Raw genomic sequence first — 26,301 nt, 5'->3', positions numbered from 1 at the left:
AGGAAGCAGCCCCACGCAGGAATCAAAGCGGCCCTTTAAGCGCAGCTCCTACCGCAAACGAGTGGGTGTTTTGTGCTCCCAACGCAGGCGGGATGGGTCACGAGCGCGGGACAACCCCGGCTGCTGCGCCGGATGCTGCAGGACCCTCGCAGGACACGCTCCGCGTTACCTGCCGACCCCGCCGGCACACGCAGCAGGGCGCCGGGCACGAACGCGGGCAGCTTCCTCGGAGCAGAAAGGGCTGCTGCAGGTTTACACCCTGCCCGCTTCGCTCCGCGCCACGCACACGTGGAAGCACCGGCCTTTTAGCAGAACGGTGAATTTGTGCGGCTCGCCGTGCCGCGCCAACGCTCCCCCCGCGCGCCGAGCGGCCGCCCAGACCCGGCTCCGAGCGAGGCCCCTCGGCCGGGCCGTGCCGTGCCGGCGGCGCCGGGACGGACGGGTGCGTTTCGCCGTGCACCTGCCCAGGGGCAGCACGTGAGCGCCCGCGCGGGCCGGGGCGAGCGGCGCGCGCGTCACCGCGCTGCCGTCCTGCCGCTTCGGCGCAACTCACCGCTCGGGACCCCGCGGCGACAGCTGAAAACACCCTCCGGCGGGGAGGGCTGCAAAAGTCGGGGGCTGAGTGCCCCCCGCAGAAAGCCATTCCCGATAAACATCGTTCCAGAGCTCACATCAGCTGCCCTTGCTGCTCCCGCTGCCCTCGGCCCCACTCACCGCACGCGGCTCCACCTGAGCCCTGCAGCCACCAACTCTTGCCCTACAGCAGCTCCATACGTCGCTCCCTCGGCGCGCCGGGCGGCGAGCAGCAGCAGCGGCGGCGCGAGGAGGATTTAAGGCTCCGCTCGGCCCCGGCGCCCGCGATCACGCAGCATTATACAATGGAGGAGGAGGAGGAGGAGGAGGGGGGAGGAAGGCGGCCGCCCGGCCCGCAGCGCTCGCCGCCCGCGCTGGCTGACGACAGGGGCGGCCCCTGAGCTCCTCGCCCGGGGCGGCGTCACGGCCCCGCCTCGGCCTTCCTCCTCCTCCTCCTCCTCCTCCCGCCGAGGCCTAGGCTGCCAAGGAGGCCGTCGCTGTCCCTCCCGTCGCGGTCGGTGCCATCGCTGTCCCTCCCGTCGCGGTCGGTGCCCAGTTGGGCTCGGTCAAGACGCGGCTCCCTCTCCGGCCGGGGCGCTGGGGAAGGAGAGCGGTGCTTTGAGGGCAGGAATTGTATCCGTCTAAAATCCATGAGGTAGAAAACAACCGAGACTGCCAAAGGAGGAGGAGATGAAGTGATTTTCAGCGTGTGCTAATCGGGAATTGACAGCAACCCGCTCTCTTTCCTCAGAACTGAAGCGGGGAAACGCTTCCTATGTTTGTAACTGCATGCTCAGCCTTTTCCCTTTTAACTGCAGGGCACGGGAACAGGGTGAGATTTCACCAGGTACATCCCCGTTTCCCTGCCGTGCGTGCTGCAGAGGAAGAGCCGACGCTGCCTACGGAGCCGGCGGCTCTTCCCAAATATCCCCCCGCAGCACAGGTACACCTGGAGCAGCCGAGCCAAGGACTGGGAAGAGCCCTCCAATGGAGCAGCGCTCCCACGGAGCGGGAGTGCTCCCCCTTCTCGCTCAATTTTTTACAAAAGAGGCTAAAATGGAAGTTTTCTGCTTTAGTTCCCGTTTTTCTCTTTCAGCGTTCCTGTGGCGCTGGGAGAAGCACCGTTCCCTGGAATGCGTAATGTACTTGATTATCATTCCCTGCTAGTTCTCCAGGGGAAAAAAAAAAAAAAGAAAAGAAACCTACAGGAGAAATGAGTTTAATTAATGAGCATGACCAAACGCAGCCTTGCTCCTAATGTGGTATCATATATTATGTGTCCAAGTGGGCAGCTGATCTTCGTCGGGTAAAATGAACGGAGGTGACAAAAGCAGGGGGCTCGTGCATCCACCCTCTAATGGCAACGAGCCTCTTCCAGACACTTATCCTCAGCATTTCTGCAGCCTTGGATGCCAAGGGCTGGTCCCAGACACTGCTTTGGGCTTCAGTGGCATAGGAACAGGCCCATAAACTCGAGGAATAGCAAGTGTTTCCTGGCAGTGCCCAGATTTGTGCCATATGCTGAATTCTTTAGGGATAAAAGGAGAAATCCCCTCACGCCACACCTCCAGGCTAAGCACGGGACAGTCCTACCTGGTAGCACGTCCCGGTGCTGGCCAGGGACAAGGTGCTAAGGTTTCATCTGCAAAGGGGACTGGGTGATTTAGGTGCTTTTCGAAAGCGCTGCTCTTCACGTATTCAGTTATTAAGGAAATATTATGGAACAGGATTATCAGGAAAGGGAAAAAAAAAAAAAAAGGCACTCTGCCTTAGCTGGCTTAGTCAGAGGAGGTTTTGCCGCATTCCTCACGCACAGGGACGGCTCCCTCCCTAATTCCCTGTGCATTCCCGGTTCTCCGGAGACGGCTGGTGCACATCCCGAATCGCTCCATCCTCTGCCGCTGCCTTGTCACCCTCGTCCCTGTCCCTCCTGCGTTCCCGGCTCCTCCAGCACTCTCGGCTTCTCATCCCACCTTCCATTGAGCAAAGCTCAATGGGCAGTTTGAAGGGCTGCGAAATGAAGCACTTACTTTTCCTTCCCTTCCAGGGCTCGTTCTGTAGCTGCTGTCCAAAGGACGAGTCATTCTTTGCTGGAACACTTGGTTCCACGGTTCTGCGGCTGCCGGGCCGAGGGGGACGTCACGGAGCACTTAAAGATGCTACGGAGCACTCCAAGCCACGCTACTGGAGTCCAAAATAGTAGTAGGATACCACAAGCTCAGGTGCATTACCAAGAAGAAACACCTTCCAGCGCTCATATACAGGAAAATACGAGTTTTTACATCAACATCCAAGCGCAGCCCTCTCTGGCTGGTGGGAATAGCACCTGTGCAGGGGATTAAGCTTTCCCCACGTTTTTGAGGCTTGTTTAAATGAGCGTTTGGTTTAAGACCAGATTCCGCCACTCCTCGGAGCCGCTGGATTCAAGCAATGCAGGCGTTTTATTAATAGTCCAAATTTGCAATGATAAATCCTTCCTCCGACTGCCAGGGGTGCAAAATGTTGCCCTGCTCACGTTATTCTGCACCCCTTCTGCACAGTTAGCTTTTGGGGGGTCTAAATTTAAGTCAACAGTGGGTGACCTATACAACTTCTCCTTTAAAAAGGAAAGGAAAAAAAAGACCCCAAAAAAACAGAAGTTGAATCTGCAGGCCCAAATTTAGAAGAGGGGAAAAAAAAAAAAAAAAAAAAAGAAAAGCCCAGCACGAGAACATGAAATGTAGCATAAACTCCCACTGCCGTTCTGTTCCGCTAGCAGCCAGCGAGGACGTATAGAGCTGAGCTCATTGAGTCAGTGCAGGCAGCGTACGAGTCTCTCCGTTTTAACCCTTACCAAAACGCGCCGTTTCTCAAATTATGTGCAAGAGGAGACTCGGAAAAGAGTGAACGAGTGCATGGGATGCTTTCACTGCCTCTGCCCGTGCTAATGATTCACGTTGCCTCCCTGTGATCCCTCACCAGCACAGCTGAGAGTCAGCAAAAGCTGTACTGTATTTGCAGGTACACAGAGCGGGGTGAAATACGCATTTTTCAGCTCTACCTAAAACCACCCATGTAACGGCCAGAAATACCTTCTCAGGAAGAAAAAGGGAAGCGAACCCATTAATTTACATTTAGTTTTGCCTCTAACCTTTCCTAGGCTCTTGCTGCAGGGGCAGCTCTTCGTTTCTGGGGACCATTAACCCCGGGATGAGAGAGTTCTACCCCGTGAGCCGTTTGCCACGGCAGGGCCGAGACACTAAAGCCCTGTCTGGGTTTGCTTTTGGCTTTGGAACCAGAACAGCATAAAAGCAACCACATGCGTTAGGAGAACCTCGTCTTCCGTGAGATGTCGGGAAAACCTTGCCTTCCATGAGATGCTCTGGTGAAAGAGCTAAGGCTCCCAACGCATTTCTGCCACCCGTCACAGCTGGCGTGGGCCAAACAACGGGAAGAAACCCCCTTTTTTCCCTTTTGCTTTTTAAGTTAGCAAAGATTCACCTTAAAGAAATGGAAGCAGGGAAGCCTTGGAAAAACAAAAAAAGCCCTCCCAAGTTTTAGTCGCACTTTTTCTTCTCGCGAGGCAGCCGTCATTCAGTAGCTAGGTGGTTCTAAATAAAGAACACGAGTCAACAACAGGAAATAACTCCCACAGAAAAAAAAAAAGAGGGCAGAACACAAACTCTCAGCCACTCTCGCACACAGCTCACAACGGCCTTTTGTTCCGTGCATGTTAAGTCTAAAATCTTTGCTTTGCAGAACACGGTCCTGCTCTTTCTAAGCCATTTCGTGCTCCGAGAGGCGTCACGCTGGAGAATCCAGCCAAAGCTCTTCCTGCAGGAGCCTGCGGGACTCCAGCGGTCCCCGTGGCGCACGGGGGTTCCACGGGGTCCTTTTTGGGGCTGGAAGGGGCTCGTGCGATTGCGCGCTCAGCTGGAGGCAGTTTCTGGGGTCTGTAACGCTCGGAGGCCACTTGATGTTGGGCAAATGCAGAGCAGGGGGAGAAAGGGGCAGCCGCTCATCTCCAGCGCTGAAAAACACAACAGAACTAACCCAGGCTGCTATCCTGCCTTTAAATTACAAAAGAAACTATAGGCCAATGCCTGCAAAAGCTACCTGCAAAGAAACCTAGACATAGCAGCTCTTGATGGATGAGAAGCTACGGGAATATTAGAAGGAGGAGGAAAAAGAAAAACCCAAACACAGCAAGAGTTTGTTCTCGTGAAACTCCGGGCTGCGGAACACAGACTAAAGCTGCTTTCACAGGAGCCTGTCCAGCCTACACTGCCCACAATACCTACACAAATAGCTCTATATTCTCCTAGCAGGGCATTCAGGAAAACTAGCTTGAACAATCTGTCCTTTTTATAAAAACAAGAAGTCCTTAACGTGTTCGTTTGTGGCCTGCTGCTGCCGACAACGTCGCTCTCCCATCAGCTGCCATTTGGGAACACATCCCGAATCCTGCCGCGCGGACCAACGCAGACGATGTCGGGCGTCAGGAAGGGGGTCGGAGCCCGCGCTGCGCCACGCTCCCTCCTGGAAAGGGGCTGCTCCCTCCGGAATTCGGCCACCTTAAACCTACCTCTAACGGAGATGAAATCCCCCGACCATGTCAGCGGCACCTGCGCGCTTTGAACGGCGCCGTCTCCCTCTCGCTCCTTCTCTCTCCGTGATCTTTCTGCCCACGTGCACTGACACATCCAGTGTCTAACAAGGCTGTGATTCATTTTCAGTTCTAGTCATGCTCGCGGGTGATGTAGCAGGCTCGCTCTGCCTTCGGCATCTGCGTAATTTTGCTTCGTTTTCTCTGCCCCCAGCCTGCATTAAGTGAACTTCCAACAAAGCCAAGTCATCTCCCACCAACTCACCCTCCCACCTGCCTGGGGGATGTGTGCAGCAGGAATCTGATGAATAATAACAATAATACAAAATCAGGGAGGAAAAGGGCGGTGAGAGATAGCATGAGTTGTTAGAAAGCTTTCTAGCACGGTGAACGATAATAATCCCGGGATGAAGAGCAGCGGATCGCCGAAGCCGCAGCATCGCCCCTGAATCACCCCTCCTACTGCGTTAAAACGTGTCCTACACCACGAGCATCACGCGGGGCCGGGCTGCAGGGTACGACCGAGCCGGTCGGCGCTGCGGTCGGGGAGGCCAGAGCTCCTCGGCCTCCCCCGTGGCCGTCACCACTCACTCGTGTGGCTGCTGGGGCTCGGAGCAAGCGGATCCGCGGCGCAGCCGGACGCCTCCTGCCTCCCGTGGCCGCTATCCGTGAGGAGGTACACGCGGCGGCGACACGAATCACAGGCTGCTTCGGAGCTGAGCTCCACGGACTGAGGCGGGAGGCCAAGCTCGGACCAAGTGAAAGACGGGCTCTTTATTGGATCGGTCCCGTTATCTCCCTGGCGTTGAAAATACATTCAGCTGCCGAAACGCATTGCAAAGTAGCTCCACAGCTACTCACAAGAGCCAAGATGCCTCAACGTGTGCGCTAAGAAGTGTTTACTCCCCCGTCACGCTAACTTCTCTAACTATCTCTCCCCACCCTCAACCTGGAACTGTGTTTTGATGGAAGACAAATCTCCATTTTTGAAAGCAAGGCAAGTGAACTTCTCTAGCAAAAGCCCCCAGAGCAGAGTGAGTCACTGCAGGCTCCTCGAGGCAGAGCCTGGTGATCTGCGTGACTTCCTTAATCCCTAGGTGTTGACACCAGGAAGGAAGGACGGGCAGCCAAAGCTGGAAGGAGCTTCAGCGTTGCAGATATAATTCCGGAGAGCACCACGCTGCAAAAGAGCTGCCGCCAACCAAGAGGACTCACCAAACGTGGCCGCGAGGCTCCCGCCAACCAGAGAAACCTCCGCAGACCCTCGGCGTTGCTGGCCCCATCCCGGATCCATGAGCAGGCCGGAGCAGGGATCGCGTTCCCTCCTGCTCTGTTGTCCCTCTACTCGGCCTTGCTGCTCGCCAGGGTGCTCACATGCACGTCCCTGAGGACACCTGCATTTTGGGCTATTCCAAGCCCGACGGCTGGAGGAGCTGGAAATCCGGCACATCCTACACATAGCCTATGGATCATGAACCCGGGTCTGTCCTCTGTGGCCCCTGCTGCAGCTTTGTGCCCTATCCCTGTCATTCCAGCGCTTCCCGTCTCAAGGAACGGGAGCTGCTGATCTCCTGCATGAACATGCATCGCGCCGTCGGCCCGGCCTCAGGGCTGTTACTTCATTTACACAGGGAGGTAAGTGAAAGCCCCCTTCATGCAGACGCTTACGGTGTGATCTGCAAAGCAGCAGGCGTAATTAGATAAAACGGCAGCAAAGCCCACCGGGGAAATAACGCTAATTTAGGAGGCTTTTCCTCTCCACGCCCCTCGGCAAGATGCGAAGCCGAGGGGATATAAATAAATAAATAAGCGAGAACGCCCCTCCGCGATGAATCTCGTGGGGAAGGAGCAACCGTCCTGGTGGCGCCATGGGCAGCCCTGCCCCGAGGCGACGGGGCCCCGGAGCGACGCGTCGCTCCGTCACTGTCACGAGTCCTTCCGGGCCGGGCCAACACCCCCAAGAACCTTCTCCTGAGCACGGGCCAAGCGTGGAAGGTGCTCGCGTGGCAAAGCCATTCGGGAGCCCGGGGAGCAGCTCTGGCCTTGCTGTCCCTCAAAACCTTCCTGCGCCTGAGCAATTCCTCGTTGCGAAATGGCTGACATCCCTCCTCGATTAGGTCACAGCCCGCTGCGAACAAACTGATGTCACGGGGATATCTTTATCCTGCTAATTTAAGGCCCACTGTCTCAATATAGAAAGCTCCATCGAGGCCCGTGGCCGCCCCCGAAAACCCGTCATTTCGTCCGCTTGCGAAAGCGGCCCGAATCGACCCAAAGTGACGGATCCCCGTGGGCAGCGGGCCGGGGACACGCGTGGAAGGAACGCGGAGCTCGCCGACAACTTCCCGAGGTGCGAACGCATCCCGCCATTAAAATGAAACCATTCACTTCGCAGACCACGGCCTTAATCTTTCCAGCAGCTCTGCCCGAGCAGGAGCACACGAGCCCTTCGGCGCCACGCTCGTAGAAGTGGGGCCGGTGCTTCCTGCCACCGTTAAAAACACATCAGAGGAGAACGGTGCAAAAACGCGAGGGCGACGCCAGCCCTGCCCTCCGTGGAGGGCTTGGGGAATCGCTCCCGGCGCGAAGCCACGTGGCAGAGCTCTCCAAGCTAAACCATCGTTAAGCCAGGCCTGGCCCAGCGTGCCCGTTGCGGGGTTTTGCGGAGCAGCACGCGCACCCCGAGGCGCACGGGCAGCGGGGCCGTGCGTGCACCGCGACGCCGCTCCCGGGCGAAGCAGGGAGGAGCAGGCTCTGCCCACGCCGACTCGGAGCCGTCTCCGCAGGCGCTTCTTTAGCTCATATATATACGTATATAAAAGGCCCGTGTCCGTGGCCACGCGGCGGGTGTCGCGCGGCGCCGAGCGCTGCCGCAGGTGCTGGTGTGTGACCTACTTCCCGGCTGGAAGGCAGAGGGAGCAGCGCGGCACGGCGAGGCGGGCACGGAGCCCGTGCATTGGCTCCCTGCTTCCCGAGGGAAGCGCCCGGGGGTCTCCCTGTCAGCATCCGGAAGGGCTTTTTGGGGAGGAAAGACACAGGTTAAGGAGCCGCGCGGCCTGGGGGAGGCAAGAGGTGAGTGACATGGGAGCCCCGGGCAAGGGAGAAGCAGCATCAACGTCCTGGCAAAGCGGGCAGGCCTCGGTGTCCATGCCCCCTGCAACAGCGTTGGAGAGCAGCGATCGTTGGGAGGGAAGAGCAGGCTCTTCCAGGGGGAAAAGCAGGCGGCTCAGCTGCCCGGAGCTGCTTCCCTGCCGGGCGGCGTGTTCAGCGCTGAGTTTTACCTCAGCACAGCAGGAATTCTCCTCTCCGGTTACCTATAAATCAAGCCTGGAAAGAGAAGAAGGACAAAAAAGAGGCCTGCGAGCCGGGCAGAGGCAGGAGGCGGCTGCGTGGAGCAGACAGCGGCGGGATTTAGCAACCCTGAGGAATGGGAAGGGGGATGGGTCCGCAGAGGGGCGAACACCAAGCAGAGGCCAGGCCAGCCCGGTGCACACAATGGGGCATTGAGGCGGCCCCGCGCCGCCGCCGCGGCCTATTGTGTCCTGCTCGGAGCGCTCCCTCCGCACACGCTCCCGGATGATCCCGGTGGCCTTGGAACGGGCGCCGCGGCCCCCCGGCACCAAGGTCTGGCTCCCCAGGTGCCCCTCGACACCAGGGCCATCCTGCGGGGGGGACTGTGCACGGACCCCGCCAGGATCCTCCCAAAGCTCCGCTCCTTCGGGTGAGCCCCGGGCACGCGGAACAGCAAAGCTCCGCGTCCCGCGTGGCCTCGCACGAGCACGCGGACAAAACACAGCCTGCGACAGCAGCAGCACGAGGGAAACAGCTCCGCGGCCCTAATGCAGTTTGTGCTTTAACACTGCACGGGCATCCCCTGTTCAGGCTGCCCAGCACACAAGCAGCATGCGCAATCAGAAGTTAAGACCAGTAACGTAAAGGGTGTGGATTAATTCACATTTCCCCCCTAGTCCCCACTGCATTTATGTATTTGGTTTACAGTTTTAAGAGCCCATGCACTCAGGGCATGTTAATACAGCGCTCACACACCAACAAGTGCAGGGACACCTTGCTGGTGGCCACAAGCCACTGCGGGAAGCAAAATGCCCATGTGCAACGTGAAAATTCCCCTCCGAAAACCCCCACGTAAGGTGGTCTTTGGGGCTGCAGGATACACGGCCCAGGGTTTCTGGGCCTCTGCGAAAGCTTAACTTTTTATCTACATTTTCAGCACAAAAGGGAACCCTCCTCCTACCCCTTTTCGTGGTGAAGGTGAAGCGAAGGTCGGGCAGAAAGGAGGGAGCTGCAAGGCCCACGCGGGCTCCGGCACACGGGCAACAGCCGCGATCGCAGCAGGGAACTCAAATGTCAGCCCATTGCCACCCTTCCCCAAAGGAAGCTCTCCGCTTGTTCCCAGAACGTGCAGGAAGAGGCAGGCGGCGGAAAAGGCACCGGGGAGCTCGCCCTGGCCTGCTCCGCTCCGCTCCTCCCGCGGCCACATCCCTTCCACGGGCGTTTTCCAGAGCCATAGCAGGGGCGGAAAGGAGGAGACGCGGGGAGAAGGGGGCAGAAAAGGCGCATTGCCCCCGAGCAGAGGAGCGGGGTGCAGACCCGGGGCAGAAAGGAGCAAGGAAAAGGGAAAGGTAACGCAACAAAAAATACATGAAAACACTCGTTCGTGTAAGAAAACTGGATTTACGGTGCTTTCAGCCTAAAGGACAAAGAGCCTTGAGAAGGCTCTGTTATTGAGTGGGACAAACTACAGAGGAAAGGCCTAAGCACATGTGCCAGTTTAAAAATTAAAAGGGGAAATAATAGAGGATGGAAAAACCTGAAGGGTTGAAGAGAGCATCAAAAGAGAGAAAAGAATGAACTTCATCTGAGGGGAAAAAAATTGCAGTCTGAAAAACACTAGCTGAGAAATAAAGGATAGAAAGGGAAGGGAAAAAGAGCAACAAGAAGGAGAAGGAGAACCATATAATACAGGCCTTGGGCCTTGTTACAGCCACTGCGCTCTCTGCTCAAGGTCATGTCAACTTCAGAGAGTGGAATCTCACTTTTAGCACAGAACGTGCAGCTGTGGGGTGGCAGCCCCACACCAGACACTGTGCCACCCGCTACCCAGCCTCCTCCTTGGCCCGCGGCCAAGTCGCGTTTTCATTTCACGCCGTACACATCATCGGTTCAAACTCGTTTGCCTGAAAAACGTTATCGCTGAAACTTTCTTCTTAGCAGCTCAGATGAGCAGGGCTCCGCTCCGATGAGTAAGATGCTTTCCACAGGATTAGGGAGTTTCTTCCTCCTCTTCCCAGCCCGCACACACCTACCGGAGGGAACTTCCCTTGCAAACCGCGGGCCTCCCAAGGCCGCGCGCGGAGAGGAGCCGTTCCCCGCGCACGGACCTTGCGCACGGCCCCGGGGGACGCAGGCTGCGGTGCTGCACGAGCACACGAAGCTGCAAGCAGAGGTCTGCACTTGTAACTCGATGCCTGGCTGTAGCGATCGCTGCGGCCCTTCCATGAGGAACGGAAACTATGAGCGCGCTCCTCTGGAGCGGAGGCCGAGGCTCCGACAAGACATCCCGGGTGCACGGGGCAGCCCATGCGGGCCCTCGCGGCGGGTTCTGCCACCAGCCCCTTCGCTTTGCGCCTCTCGGCTCGTTACTTGCGGGTGCAAATGGAGCTGCACGGGGACGCCGGCGTTGGCAGCGCCGATGGCCGCGGCTGGCGCGGGAGCTGAGCGGGGAGCTGGGGGAAGCCGTCCTATAAACACCATTCCCGGCCACCGCGCTCCTCCGAGGCCTCTGGAAAAGGTTTCCAGGGATTCTCCCTGTTTACCTCGGGTTCAGGCTGTGGGATAAGGGTGCCTCCTTCGGGGTGCCCTCATCGCGCAGCCTGCGCCGGGATGGGGAGAGGAGGGCGAAGGGGCCCTGCGGGGAGCCGGGGAGCGAGCGCCACGCTCCTGGGCTCCCGCTGCCGCCGCATCCCGGCGCTCCATGCTGCTTCCAGCTGCTTCTACAGATGTGCAGGCTCCGCGGTGCCAAGAGCGGCGCGCGGGCCAGCGAAAGCAGCTGGGAGGGAAGGGGCCGGAGGAGGAGCCGGGCGGGCTGCCCTCGGGGAGCGTGCGGAGGCGGGGAGCGCACGGCGGCCTTCCCTGCCGCCCGCCTCTCCTTTATTCCACAGGGAGCCGGGCGAGAATCGGGTCACTGGGCAGCATCTCTGGGACAAAGGGCTGGCAGGAGGGGACAACGGAGCGGTGGGATTAGCGGGGCCGGCATCACGGAGCAGGCGGGAAGAGGTGGCGATTCCCAGCGAGCCGAGGGGGGACACGGCCAAGACGCTGCTCCCCGTGCTGCCCTAGGTGTCACGCAGAGGGGCAGAGCCTGTCCCCAAGGCCAAACTCTCGGGGGGCAGCGCCAGCGGCGCCTGCTCTCCGTCCGCGGCTCACGGATGGTCGCTGCATCCAAGAGCAGCGCTGTCACCGCGTGCTGTGAGGGACACGCTGCACCAAGCGGCTCCGCAGCGGCACCTTTCACCCCCTCCTTCCCGCTCCGGCCCTCCAAAGGCCCCGCCGGAGAAGGTGGAAGAGCGAGCGCCAGGTTTGGGGTTGTTCCTCTTCACGGCGGCACCGCCAAGGTGAGTCCGCGGCGCTGGGGAATTCCCAGAGGTTGGTCAGCTCGCGCGGAGCGCTCCGCGCACAGGAACCCCCGATGCGCAGGACGGACGGACGGCCCTCGGGAGGCCCGGGCGGAGCGGGATCCTCCGGCGGGATCGCAGAGCCAAGCGCCGTCAGGAAGCGGGTGGGGGCACGGAAGGCGTCGGGAAGCTCCCTTGGCAAGAGCCGTGGAAAACCAGGGGTGCCGGGCCGCCCGGAGCGGCGCTCCGGCTGCTCCCGCGACGGCGGCGCACGGAAAAGGGGGCAGCTGCTGTGGTGTCCCGGGGAAACACCGGCTAAAACACCACCTACCTCTACGACACAACCACCTACCTCTACTACACAACCAGGCAGCAAGGAGGAGGCAGCAGGACGAGGCAGCCTGCGCTTCACAGCGGTTGCTCCCGCACTGCAGAGGTGCCGGCAGGAAGCCCAGCAGTTCCCAAGGTGGGAATGTGACGGTGACGCCAAAATTACTGGGCACTAGAGGTGCCAACCAACAAGTTGTCTCCTCTGAAAGAAGCCGTGAAACCCAAATAAATAGAAGAAAGTCCAGGCAGCTTTAAAAGGCAAAAACAGAGTAGCTTGGTACAATAATGACAAATTTGGGGCAGCGGAGAAGAGCTGGAAACACGTACAACATAGAAGAGAGTTAAAACAAGCACATGTCAAAAGAGGCAATTCAAAGAGATGAAAGTCTTTGCGCAAAATCATCAATATTCACGCGGCATTTTGTAGTCATAAAGCAGTAGGTACCAAGCAACAGAAGCCGGGTCTGCAGATGAAGAGCACTCGGGGCTGGAGCAATCTGGTGCGAGGAGGAGCGGCGCGTGCGGGAGGCACCGCAGCAGCAGCAGTGCACCATAGACCTGGCCTTGCACCGAGATATCCCAAAAATACACGAGTCCACGCGCCCGCTCCAGCCCAGCCGACCTCGCCGTGGATGGGGCATTCCCGGGACTCCCCGTTCTGCACCCTGATGGCAGGGATCGCCTCAGCAATCTCGTGTTGGACAGGCAGACGTCGGCTTTCCAGGAGAGAAAACACTTGAGTGCGCTTCGGAAAAAGGCAGCCAACGTCGGGATTGTGTTCTGAAGACAGTTCAATTAGGCCGTGAGTCACAAACAATACAAGTCGCACCACAACCTTGGAAGAGCCAACTGCAGGATAGTGGGGTTCGGTGCCTTGCCCTAGAGGAACCTGCGTTTTTCCCTTCCGCGATCAGAAGCCAAGATCAGAGGTGGACACGGAGCTACAGGCGCGATTTTCACCAAAATCCAAAGAATCTCCCTCCCTGACAAGACATCGCCTTCCCCTTGGTGAGTTCACGGGTACCTTTCATGCCAGGCAGCTTTTTCACAGGATCACAGAACAGTTGAGGTTGGAAGGGACCTCTGCAGCTCATCTAGTCCAACCCGCTGCTCCAGCACGGACACCTGGAGCACGCTGCATTCACCAGAAATCCTGCCAGAAGGGTAAAAATCAGCAAGCACGACACGATGGCAGGGAAAAGAGGCTAAAAAAAAAAAACAGGTAGAAACACTTCTTCGGCATTTATTTGTGAATAAACTCTAAAATCCTTTGAAAAAGGTTTATGGGAAGCGTTAGTATCAGCCAGCAATGCAGTTTTTGTAGCGTATCTGCAGCAGTTCCTGAACCTCCCGCCCCTTTGAGCTGACTGGTGCTTGGAGATCACAGTAGGGGAGAAAGGAAAATGTAAGAGATGAGTGAGGAAAATCCCTCACAGAACCACGGAACGGCTGAGGATGGAGGGACAGAGCCTTTCTGAGCCCCTGCCTGCCCCTCAGCCTCCGATTGAGTGCTAGGTAAAAGCCAAACAAGTTAGCCCAATAAGCCCCAAAGCACAGACTTCCGAGTCTTATTTTCTGTTGATCTTGCAATGAACAGTGAGGAAACTCGGCCTTCTGGAGCAGACAGGAAGGCGGAGGGGACAGGAACAGAAAGCAAAAGCAAAGCACACGAGAAGCCCGAACTGGGGCTGCCTCTTCCCGGAGCGACAGCTCCGAGAACCATCCCAAGCGCAAGGTGAATATATAAACTACTGCTATACAGCCGGAAAAATCCGCCTTCCTTAGGAAAGGCACCGATTCAAGGATAACCCGTCACATAAGGAGTTATTCCGGGAGGTTTATCAGCTTCTTTGCTTTAATGCTCCCCTATTCTGTCACGCTGCACAAAGATTTGCCGTGTTTGCTTTGTCCTGGTCCCAGGGCAAACCATTCATTTTTAGCTGTTGCTCTTGGCACAGGAGAGCAGCAAGTTCATAATGGAAGTGCAGTTTGGGGTAGACGTGAACAATAGGAAAGGCTCCTTCGACCGCCGCGTCAGGAGGAGGACCAGCTGTTATTGGAGTTAAGTCACGGTGGCTCCGTTTCAGAAAGGCAGGGGAAGCTTCCCTGGATTTGCAGGCAACATCTGCAGCAGCGCAGGGAAACAGCTGCTTTCTCTGGAAGCAGCACCACAAAACAGCCCTTTATTCCCACCCAATTTCATATTGAGGAATAACTAAATACCTTGAAATAAGCCCTTTGGGGATGCTGTCATGTCAGGTTTGAGCCTCCCCAATTTATGCATTTGTATCCTAGCAATGGAAACGGCACAAGCAGAACCTCGTGAAAAGCCCAGCACTGCCCGGCGCGGATCTTTGAGCTGCATCTCCACCAAATAAAGCAGGTATCACGCATTGAAAATCATCAAAGCACGTGGTTTGACACAAAGGAAAAGTCAAGTTTCATCATTGGATTGAAAAATCAAGCAAAATTGATGCCTGCCCATCCTGAATATTGACAGATTCTGCAGGAAAGAGTCAAGTTTTACTGACATTAAAGTTTTCAGAGTAACTGACCTGGGGATTTCCTGGTCTTCAAAGAGAGGCAGGGCCATGTTAAGTAAAATTACTTGGGTAACACTTGCTGCATAAGATACCCTAAAACACATTACCAGTCCAGGAAGAAAAAAGTTTCCAAGCAAGCCTGGAATTTCACAATATTCGTTCACTTTTTACATTCCCTATAACAGAGCGAACTTGATTGTCCTTTCCATTAACACACATGCACTACAAGAGACACAAAGCAGCATCCAGTCCTGTTTTCAGGACAGCTTTTATTCATTACATCTGGAATTAGCTCAATAGCTCTGTGTCTTCACTTGGAGTTTTCAGCATCAAGTCTACCTGAAAGACTCCCAGCTTTGTGCTTCCCAAGAGCGCATCCCAGGATCATTGTATGGACACCCATCTCCTCGTGATTTTAACTCCAGCTCATCCTGCCTCCTCCTGCAGCTTCTCCTTCAAGCTTATATGGCTTTTCCAAAGTTTCCAATGAGCCAACTACCTGGAGAGGTTTTGCAGATCCTTACTACTGCTCTGTAACCACAGGCAATAAAATACTTGTCTTCCTTCCTTGTTTAGGAAGGAAGGGTTAGAGATTCCCTACCCCCAGTGATACAGCGCAAACAGAAAATATGCAAAGCGGGGGGAACTTGATTCAAAAAGCTACCTAAATTAACTCTTCTGGTCATCGGGGCCAAGGCTCTTCATTTAAGTTTATTAAGATTTAAAAAAAAAAACACACACACACACTGGGAACAAGCACATCCACCCCAAAGCCTCAAGACGGGTAAAGCATGAGATGACAAAATATTTAAAGTTAAGCACAAAATGCACAAAAGAGGCACGTTGCTGCAGCGCTCGGGCTGGCCAGGATCTCACTGACTGCATCCACAAGATCTTCCCCTCCCTTCTGACAACTAGTATTAAATTAAGACATTATCAGGCTGTAAAATGCATATTGCCTTTCTGGTCCACAGCAAGGTTTGAGGCTGGGGACAGCCCTCCAAAGCTTCAAACTGTTGCTCTGAAATGATGCACAGCCTTTATGGGACTGTGCCTTTCCCTCAGACATGTCTTTCTCCTCCATACAGGCCCAGAGACAGCAGACAGGATATCAGCACCTAAAACAAAACTGAGAACTGGCATTTTGAAGTCTAGACATGATTTCCTCTTTTGGAAGCCTTCTCATATCTGTACCTTCCCCATGTAACCACATTGGGGTACAAAGTCCTCAAGGTGGCCTCATTTAGACCTTGTATATAGAAACAAACATTCACATATACCAATTATTTAAACAATTCTTTAAGGACTGCATCCTAACAACTTGATTAGGTGTTGCCGATTGAAACTATCACTGCTCAAACTCCTTTTCCTCTGCATTTGCTTACCAAGGTGCAGCAGGGGCTTGGAAGGGTCTGAAGCCAAGCGACCCCAGGAGCACTGTTTGTGCTCATCGTGGTGTCCTTCCTCCAGCAAGGTGTTCCTAAATTGGGCATTTTATGTCGACACTAGCCTAGTGTTGCACCTATTAGCTGTATGTATACATTATCTATGCTGTATTACCTGGGTAGAGCCGTATTTCTTGGGCTGGACGCCTTGGTTTTGCTCTGCATTGGCCTCTGTTAGAGTCCAGCCCTGCGCGCTCCGACCTTCACTCGGCTGCAGAGCGCAGCGCTGTTGCTGCCTCTGGAAAAGCGGCTGCTCCGCAAACCTGTCCCATGGGTTGGATGGCTCGTAAGAGGGAACAGGCTCCCCATTCCCCAGGTATTCCCCAGTATTTTCAGGGGAGAGGCCCCGGCTCAGCGCTGGGCAGGAGGCACATGAGCAGCCCCCGGCATCCTGAAGTGATGGGAGAGCAGGGCCCTGAGCTGGGCACCCAAACAGCACCAGCCCGGCCTCACGAAGGCACCAGGGCTGAATGCAGCTAAATACCCCAGGGCAGAGGGAAAAAACACACCGTGATTGTAAGGCCGCAGCTGCTGCAGCATTTGCAGCGTTCAGAAAAAACCCTAACGGGCAGAGAGGCCCGGGAGGAGCTGGCAGAGCACCGCGGTTGGCCGCGGCCGTCCCTTTTCCTCGCGCTGGCGCAGGGTTTTGCCTCAGTCTCAGGTGTCTCCGCAGTGCAGCCAGTCACCGTAGCGGCGGCAGGAAAGAACCCGGCTTTCCGGAGAGACACGGAGACGAGTCAAGCCAGTTCCAGGACGTCATTTTCCCCTACTGGCTCATTCTACCCAAATCACAAGCTGGAAAAACTGGAAAGGTAAGCGGGCCAAATTAATGGCAGCAGCCAGGGAACTGGCTTATTTATTAGCTCACCTGGAGCAGGGAGCCCAGTTCCAACGTGGGCATCAGCTCTGGAGACAGCCCCGTAACTCACCCTTCACCCACGAGGATTCTATTCCCAAATGATTCCAGTCCTTTCCTCCAAGGATATCGCAGCCCCTCGCCGCTGCGGGCTCACAGGGTGCTTATTCACAGCGTGGCAGCGTTTCTGTCCCACTGCCTCATCCTTCCAGCTCCATGTGATTAGGAGACAGGGATGGAGACTTGAGCAGTCTCCCACCTTCCCCCGGCAGCCTTTTCCCGCAGAAAGGATGTTTTCCTTGTGCAAGGAGGAGCGGCGGTTCTTTCAGAACCTCACAAGACCCTCTAGACAGGGAACCACGAGCTTAGTGGTTTTGTTAAGGTTATGAAGCTCAAGGGAAGAGCAAGAGTGAAATCCACGTGGGAGGCATCCAAAGTCCCCACCACCAACAGTCCCGGGATCTCACACGCACGCGGAAAACCAAAATGAGAAGATCCGTGAGGCAAAGCCCCTTGCACAGGTTCAAGCCGTGGCTGGACACAACGCCAGTCGTTGCCATTAGAGAGAGACAAGGCCACGCTCGCCAAGCGCCGCTTCCCGCCTGACAACGGCCGCGTCCCGGGAAGCTGCTCGGAATACGGCGCTGACCTCTCCTCCCGGAGCCGCATCCGGAGGGTCGCTTCTCCGCAGGGAAGGCTCCCGTAGGAAGGCGGCCCCCAGCTGCGCGGTTAAGGCAGTAATCAGGATCATGGACACCTTCCGTGCACAGAAATCTGCTCCTGTTAAAGCATCCTCCAGCCGTCCAGCACGCTAGAAAACCCCATGCAGAACTTCTAGAGTTTCCAATTAAGCTTATGTGGGGGGAGAAAAAAATGTCTTTTTTCCTTTAATGACATTGCCGTTTACTGCAAAGCTCTGATGAGTTCTTATCTCATTGTGGTACCTCATGATAACTCATTACTCACTGAACTTCACTGTTTGATGTATGAGGAACAGCAACATACACTTAAATAGCTCTATTTAAACTGGCCCTATAGTTGAAACAAATCATTTCAAGAGTGGTACTGAACTGCGGAGAGAACTGCTCAAAAGCTTAGGGTAGGATATTCTTCAGTATTCACAGAGCTTAATATCTTCAAACAGAAATTACTCAAGCTGATGCATCTCTCATTATTATCAAGTCAAAGTTCTTCCTGCAGAGAATAAGACGATTGATAGGCAGAGATTACGAGGGCCAACACGGCGAGGGATGAGACTCTTTGGAGCCCAAATCCAGCCTGGGAGGGCTCAGGGACCCCGGCCAAGCACACGGGGAGCACCACAAAACTAAAACAGGAAAACAGGGTCCTGGCCCAGGCTGCTCCTCCTCGAGCACCAGGTGCTGAGGACAAAGGCAGCACAGAAAGGAGAGCCAGATGCCCCCGACTGCAGCTCGGGGAGCGTGCACGGACCAAGCGCGCCCGTTTGCAAAGGGGACGCTCCACGCATCGCTGCTTGACGAGGCTGAAGGAGACCTTCCTCCTGCTGATGCCACCCCCACCTGCAAAGAGATGGGCAGGAAAACCCCTCCTTGGCTCCTGGGAACACCTGCAAGTTTAAATATCTGAGCCAAGGCCTGGACTTCTTGTGGAAGAAGTGAAGGAGAGAGCGCAAGATTATCCATTTATGATCACGAACCAGGATTTTTCTACACCAAAACACTTCCCCCCAGCTTTGCACGCTCAGTACATTCAGCACCACCACAGTGTTGCCTTGTCCTGGACAAGGCAGGATGAGAAGCAGCACAGGGGCTTGCTACGCTTGCTGTGACAGGAGCAAGAGAGCAGCTCACTGCAGCTCCTGTGTTTGGGCTGCCCCAAACACAGTAACACGAGCTGCTGCATCCCGAGGACCGGCCCCGCACCGCTGCCTGCAGAGCAGCACGCTGCAAAAGCACCACGTTTCCAGGGGCAGGAGGGACGGGAAGAGCGCCAGGCACTTGCTGCAACCCTTTTGTCATGCTGGCTGCTGGCAGGATGCGCGTCGGATCCCTCCTTGGAAAGGAGCCCCGCGTCCCCTGCCTCCGGATGGAGGAGTGACTCACGTGCGCACCAGCCGTGCTGGAGCGATGGCTACAACTAAAACATTTCCAATTTGATAATTGCGCTGCAGACGTGCTCGGGGACCGTAATTGCAGCAAGGATTGGATTTGGGATGACAACGCTTCCTGCCCCCAGGAATGCTACCGAGCCCCCCAGTTCTGCCTCTTGCTGTCCTTGGCGAGCTTCACAAGGCACAGAAACGCCTCATTCTCCCTCTTTCCCCCTTTTCCCAGCATTTCTCTGCACAGAGGATGACAGAACAACCCGCGTGTGCTGCTGTCACCTCACGCCGTGACAGCTACTGCTTCCAGAGCTCCCTGCCGCAGCACGTGCACGGCACCTTCACCGCCGGCTGCAAATCTCCTCCAGTACTGCTAATTCCCGGTTATTTACCTTCCTCCGGCTCATCTCTACGGTGTGGAGTCCTTGGAGCAGAGACTTGAGCATTTGGAAAGCAACCCGAGTCCTGCTGCAAGTGAATAAACAGCAATGCACACGCACGCTACAGATATTAAGGCAATCACGGAGCACTTATCCCTGATTAAGGAAGGGAGGGAGGGCAGGAGCCGTTTCCTAGAGGTGATGGTAGAAAATCTGCACCCCGACCAGGAAAAACTTCTCATTTGCCTTCCCTGCCCTCACTTCCACATCACATTATCCATCTCTGAAATGACCCCTTTTTATTAGAAATTATTCTAATCAGTTCTGTGGCATGGCAGAAATCCAGCAGAACCACCAAAAATACACGTGCCAGCACAGGCTGCAGCAGTCCTTCCTTTCATAGGAATTCTCCCTGATGACACACAGGGACAGGGGAAAAAAAAGCAACAATTTCAAGACTTATTTTATCAGTGATACACTAGCCATGAAGCACCTTGAACAAGTTATGCTACCAGGACATTCAAGTAATGGATAGCATAACAGAAATAGATTTTCACAGCTTTTATTCCCAGCAAAGGAAGGATTTCTCATTTTGGATATGCTGAGGGGAAGAGGAAGGCTACACCTGAGATTTTTCCCCTGCATTTCCCAGATCAGGAATACCACATCAGTCTGAAGATCAGCTCTGCTTAGAAACGTCACCATCAGGTGCATTCCCTCCCACAGGAAGGAGGAGGTTTACATCCCAAAACACACAAATTAGTAGCATCAGTCAAGGGATTGGCGAGTCCCCTTAAAAAGGTTTAATGGATTGAATGTCCCTCTATAAAAAACGTGGCCAGAAAGATGGGGGAGAATCAAGAAGAATGGGAGAAGAGACCTGGGCAGGACAGAAAGAAAAACCACCAATAAAACACCTCACAAATAGTGAGCCAAGAGCAAGGAAGAGATGAACACGAACACCTGGCTTCACTTCCCAAAAAGTGCATGATTTTATGAGACTACTGCGCTTTGATAATCAGAGCCGGTATTTCATATTTCCCCCGTAGCAAATACATGAATAAATGATACCAATTTCAACCTTTAAAGGGAAGATTCCAGTTCTCAATGCACTAAGCCTGGGAGCTAGGGCTCTGCCCACTCCTTGGGGCTTTCTGAAGCAAACCCTGCAGGGGAACTTCAATCTCTTCTCTGTTTAGAGGTTACCTTTCCAGAGCCACTGTCACTAGTGGCATTTTGTAGCTCTGACGACATAACATCCTCCGTGTTATTTCTTGGAGCTCTGCACTGCAGCAGCTAGAGAGGTCTGTTCAAGCTCACCTGGCATCCTTTATCCCTATTTTCTTCATTCCTGTATCCTTAAACTGTCTCTAAATGGATACCTGTAGCAATACTCAAGATAAGTAAGACAAGAGGGGATCACAACAGTTCCAGGTAAATATTTTAGCCAAGCAGGAGGTCTCCTGCATTCTGGACTCCGACTCCTTCGGCCTTTTCACGACTTCCCTGGCCATTAGACGGGGGCATTTCTAGCATCAAAAGCACCACGCTGGCCCTCGCTGGCTCTAGTTAACAAGCAGAGACAAGCAGAAACACTAAAGCACAAACACAATTCCACCCATTCCTTAATAAAACGGTTAGGGTTAGAAAAGCAACGCAGGGAAGGTGCCCACTATCTCCGTGGGACGGGCGCGTGGCTGCTGGACTTCGCCCCCACCAGAATTCCCAACAAAATGTCAACATGAACCATATTATTAATGAATGCTCCGAGTTGCTGACCTTTAGTGCTGCCGGTGCCGTAAATCTGGCGTCCCGAGCCGGTTCTGTTTGCACAGGAGCACTCTTTGCAAGCCTCCACATCCCAACCGCACACGTGGCCATGGAACAGATTTCCACGGAAGGAGCAATTCCGAGTTCCCGAAGTCCCTGGATTTCCCTCAGCTTTGCTCTATCCCATTATGGGGACCTCAAAGCACCTCCCGTAGCTTTGCATGAACACAGTTCTTCAGAACACTTTACCAAAGGTCATTACACGTGGAGATTTTAGAATAAATTTGATTATGAACCAAGGTTTGTTTTTAAACGCAGAAAAAAATGTACAGGAAAACTTTGAATTGGGAAATAACAGCTCCCATGTGCTGTTTCTCCCAATTCAGGAGCTTCATATAGCCCATCACAACTTAATGCACTGTACATGTTACAGAGCGCTCAGCATAAGGCCGTCGATCTGTCACGTCTCTCTCCACAAGTACTTAATGTGATAAATGATCTGGTTACTTCTCTTTCTAATATAAGAGCAGGAGAAGCTTTGAGACAAAGAAATAAAGGCCAACGCATATTACAGATCTCACAGTGATTAATAACAGCCCTCCCGACTCCCCTCTCTGAAGCGGTTAAGGTCACTGTTTCTCCCCTCTTTCCAAGTCAACTAATGGTTTGGCAAGTCCAGATGAAAGGCAGGCAAGCAAATAGCATATTTCCCCTCTAACATGGGATCTGCAACAACAGAAATCGGCATTTTATTGATTTCTACAATTCCCGCAGCTCGGCTGCTCACACTAGCTCGCAGACGCCGCGGAGCCTTCCCAGATAATCCCATACCCTCCTCTTCGCACAGCCCCAGGACATCGCTTCCAGCTTTCCAGAGGACCACGGCAGTAAAAGTAGGAACAAAAAACCAACCTCATCCCCATCACCTAAAACAAACTGCACATCCAAACTTGCACATTTGAATGGGCAGCCAGAGAGGCTCAGTTTGAGACAGGGAACAATAATTACCACTCTGGGTACGTTTTCAGATCCGGAAACACGACAAGGAATTCGTTTAAACTCTTCTGTCCATCCCTATTTTTCTTTCTTCCCAAGAGCATACACCAGGACAACATATACATATTACAATCACCAGGAATTCCAGCAGAGACTCTAAAGTCCTCAGCTCAAAAGCATTTGGAGGATGACAGTCAGATACAAGGACTTTTGAGAATGCCACTATAATTAACACGCAAGAAATATTTTAAGGTGTTACCATTGCTTAGGGAGTATTTTATAAGTGAACGCAGATTTCAAAGCATCTTTTTCTTAAAAAAATGAAAAAAAAAAGAAAAAGTTTTTTACTTCCAAAAAACCCTCAAGTTTCTAACCTAAGATAAATGCCTTTTTCTGGGGTCTGGGAAACGAAATTCCCCAAATAATTAAAGGAAATACAGCTTAATTTTGCTCTGGTTTCCCATGCACATATTACTTTGTAACTGGTTGATCTGTTTTCTCTGTGCATCACGAAACATGTGTATTTTTGTTTAGCAAATAAGTTGACAGTATCAATGCAGAGCCAGGGAACCTCTAAAACAATCTAGTTTGCATAATTAATGTTAATTACAACAACATCTCAATCAGTGACACAAAAGCTTAGCGATGAGCACAGTCATACAAGGAAGTGAAAACACAAAACAAACATGGAAGAATCGGGTCTTGTTCTGCTCGAGTATCAGCCCCAACTTTGAATGGATTTATAAATAAGAACATGAAGGCAGGAGACAGTTCTGCTTTGTTAGACATTTTCTTTGCAGCCCGTTTAGCGCAGAGCTTTCCACTGGGGCTGTAATAAGAGAGAGGATCTGAGCTGTGGACACTTCAGATAATATTATCTTCCTACAACATCACATCCAAGCCATTATCAGCTACTGTAAAGGAAAACAACTGAGGGCTTGATCCTGCTACCAGCACCTCCAACAGCAAATATTTAACAACATGATTAAAAAAAAAAAAAAACAGAAATAAAACAAAACCTCAAACGTTGCATATAGCTATGGATTCCTGCAGGCACAGGATTTAAGGACAAGATAGTGACTTCTCCAACATTTTTTCCCCTCCGTTTTCCATAGCAACAAAGCACAGAAAATTTACTTGTCTCTCTGGTAGGACAGAGGTCTTAACCAGGTGTTCTTGGTATGGTCATTTAACCAAGCAGCTTCAGGCTTAATCCTCAGAATTTTTTTTTCGGATCCCGAGAAAAAGGGGTTAGCCAGCACATACTTATTTCGAGGGAAGGAAACGCACAGTTTTAAGAGAATAACTGCTGTTCCTGCTCACCCACACCGTACTTGAGTACATGAGTAGTCACAGAGGCATCACGGGGAGTACTTAGGCAGTAAAGTACCATTCAGCGTGAGTAAGGGTGGCATAATTGGGTCTGATGAGAGCAGGAACGAGCGCCTGTCACGTCACCGGGATATGGGAGCTTTCTAAAAACATGGGATTCTTGATTACTTTTCGCACGAATGTCAATCAGCCCCATTAAAGTTAATGAAGTTTCACCGGTGGCAAACGAGTGCCAGAGGAGATGCAGGCCCGCACGATGCTCACTTAAGACACCACAGCTAAAGGGATCGCTATTAGGCCAAACGCAACAGAGATTCGGGGATTTTTTAACCCATATTGGGGTAAACCCCGGGATAAGGCGAGGGCTGATGCACTCAGCATCCTCACCACCTCAGGGTGGATTTTTTCCCCCCTTCCTCTCTAGATTCAAGCAAAACTGGACTTGTTAAAGCCTGCTTTCTCTAGATGCCCCCATATACTGCTAAAATATAATTTTAGCAGTCCATACTTGGCTTCCTCCTATGTACAACAGGAAAGTAAAAGAAGGCAGGGGAAGGGAAACTTCCCGTGCAGGATCCCAAAAGGTACCGGCCTTTTACCCGAAGTTTAAGGGGCATCTCCCTGTTTTTCGGATGCTCCAAGAGGGGCGACTCGGGAGCGCCGCGAGCTCCGGCCAACACAAGAGTTGCTCTGCGCAGCACGGACCGCGATTAACAGCAAAAACTAACAGCAAACGCCACGGAACTGCCGCACGTGGGGACGCCGCGCTGCCCGAGGGGCTTTCCCGCCTATATTCGCGCTATTGCTAAAAGGAGAAAAGAAAATACATTAAGGGATAAAAATCAACAGCAACTCACCCGCTCCGGAGGGCTCCGCGGCGAGGGGCGGCCACGACCGCTGAGGGGCAAAGCGGGATAAAATAAAAGAGAGGAAGGTGGAGGAGGCTGGAGGCAGCGGCGGGGATGGAAAAGGGAGGAATTTAAAGGAAAAAAAATAAACTAAAAAAAAAAAAACAATTAAGCGGAGGAGGAGGCGGTCGCTGAGGCGGCTCGGCTCTATCCCATGCCGCTGCGGCGGGCAGCCTAGCTGCGGGGCAAGCGGCGCGGCCCGCCGGCCATGGAGCAGGGGCGGAGGCGGGGGCCGGGGCAGCCCAGGCGGCGGCGGAGGCAGCGCCGCCCGCCCGCGCACGGCATTTAACGGCGCTGCCGGGCCGCGCCGCGCCGTGACTCACGCGCGCGGGTTAGTCACCGCGCGGCCCCGCCCCGCCGCCGCGCCGCCGGCCAATGGGCGCCGCCGCCCGCGCGATGGACGCGGCCGCCGGCCAATGGGCGCGCGCGGCTGCCCGCACGCCGGAGCGGCCCCCGTGAGTCTTCTGAGGACACTGCCGCGAAGCGCCGGGGAGGGCAGCCCCCCCGCACACACACCGTGGGGCGGGCCTTGCGCGCGGCCGCCGCCAATCGCAAGGGAGGTTTTGCTTGATGGGCGGCGCGGCGCGGGCCAATCAGGAGGGGAGGAGGGGGCGGGAAGGGCGCGCGCTCCGCCCCCTCACGGGGAGCTGGTCACGCAGCGAGGGGAGGGCGGGGGCGGGAGCGTGACTGGGGACGGGGAAACGGCCCCAACGGCCCCAACGGCCCCAACGGCCCCAACGGGCCCCACGGACCCCGCTCGCGGAGTCACGGCAGCCGGGGCCGCCGGTGTTTGCCCAGATTTTGGCCAACTGATGAAAATAACCCCCCAGCCTCGGTGATGAGGCTGACAGGAGTTACAAACGCCAAGTCCCCCGCGCGCTGCCCGGCGGGGACGGGAGGGGCGGCGTGGAAACGCCGCGCTGCCCTCCCGAGGCGCCGAAATGGGAGGAACGGAGGTTGGGCGGAGGGTGGGAGCGCTGCCCGCTGTTCCAGCTCGAGCTGGAGCCCGGCCAGCAGCGCAATTCCCGGAAGGAGAGGAGCGGAGAGGAGAGGAGGTGGCCGAGCCGCCTTCCACCTTTCCGTCCCCGCCGGGTGCCGCCTGCACCAAGCCCCGGCTTTTTGCCGTGAAGATGGAACAGCCGATAGGCTCCTATGGAACAGCCGATAGGCTCCTATGGAACAGCCGATAGGCTCCTGCACCTTCGTGAGGTGACGCTGGCACCACGAGGCTCCAGTGGCATCTCCCCTGCCTGCAAAACTCCCGTTTGATGGCTTTAAAAACTAGTTCCCTCAATAGGATGCTATATTTATTATTATTATTATTATTATTATTATTATTATTATTATTATTATTATTATTATTATTATTATTATTATTGTTTTGGCATCTGCAGTAATTGAAAAGCTGAAAAACTCCAACCTGCAAGACTTAGTTCTTCAGCTTTGGTTTTCGATTTACTTCGGAAATAGTGGGGCTAATTGCAGGCGTTTCTCCTTCCTTTTAAGGAGGGCAAGGGATTGAACAATTAACAGGCCATCAGCTGAAACAGGAATCTCAAATCACACACAATGAAAAAAATAATAATTAAAAAAAAAGAAAAAGAAAAGGGAAAAGGTCTTTGCAGCTGTGGCATTATCCTGCTGGTGTCTTGCAAGACATCCCGGGTGGATTGAAGGTACTAGGGACATCATGATAAAACCCGGAGGATTTGTCAATTAATACGCCCTTTCCTGTTGAAATCTGTTGAGCTTTGCTACCAGAAATGCACTTGCTTTAATTACTGCTGGATTAGAATAAACCAGATCCACCATATTGTTTCTGTATAGCATTTTGCTCTATGCATATCATATTCTGTTATTCTTCCAAG

At 54.2% G+C, this 26,301-nt stretch overlaps 1 protein-coding gene across 2 annotated transcripts in view; it reads right to left on the bottom strand.

Moving 5' to 3' along the window:
* SERTAD2 (SERTA domain containing 2) overlaps window positions 1-24,667 on the bottom strand; it is a 31,885-nt gene extending 7,218 nt beyond the window's left edge. Inside the window, exons 1-2 of one of the 2 annotated variants that reach the window (XM_088521282.1) lie at window positions 24,383-24,433; window positions 23,517-23,692 (exon numbers count right to left, since the gene is read on the bottom strand). The gene's annotated coding sequence lies outside the window, so the exon portion shown is untranslated. Of the gene's footprint in view, window positions 1-23,516; window positions 23,693-24,382 lie in introns of both variants that reach the window. The other variant, XM_088521281.1, reaches the window with a different exon arrangement.
* Between the last annotated feature and the right edge of the window lie 1,634 nt (window positions 24,668-26,301).

This window comes from Tinamus guttatus, unplaced genomic scaffold (genome assembly GCF_059628265.1).
Source record: "Tinamus guttatus ecotype Peru unplaced genomic scaffold, ASM5962826v1 Tinamus_guttatus_pri_ptg000116l, whole genome shotgun sequence".
NCBI lineage: Eukaryota > Metazoa > Chordata > Aves > Tinamiformes > Tinamidae > Tinamus > Tinamus guttatus.
Note: the sequence above shows the minus strand (reverse complement) of the source record. Positions and strands in the feature narration are given on the sequence as shown.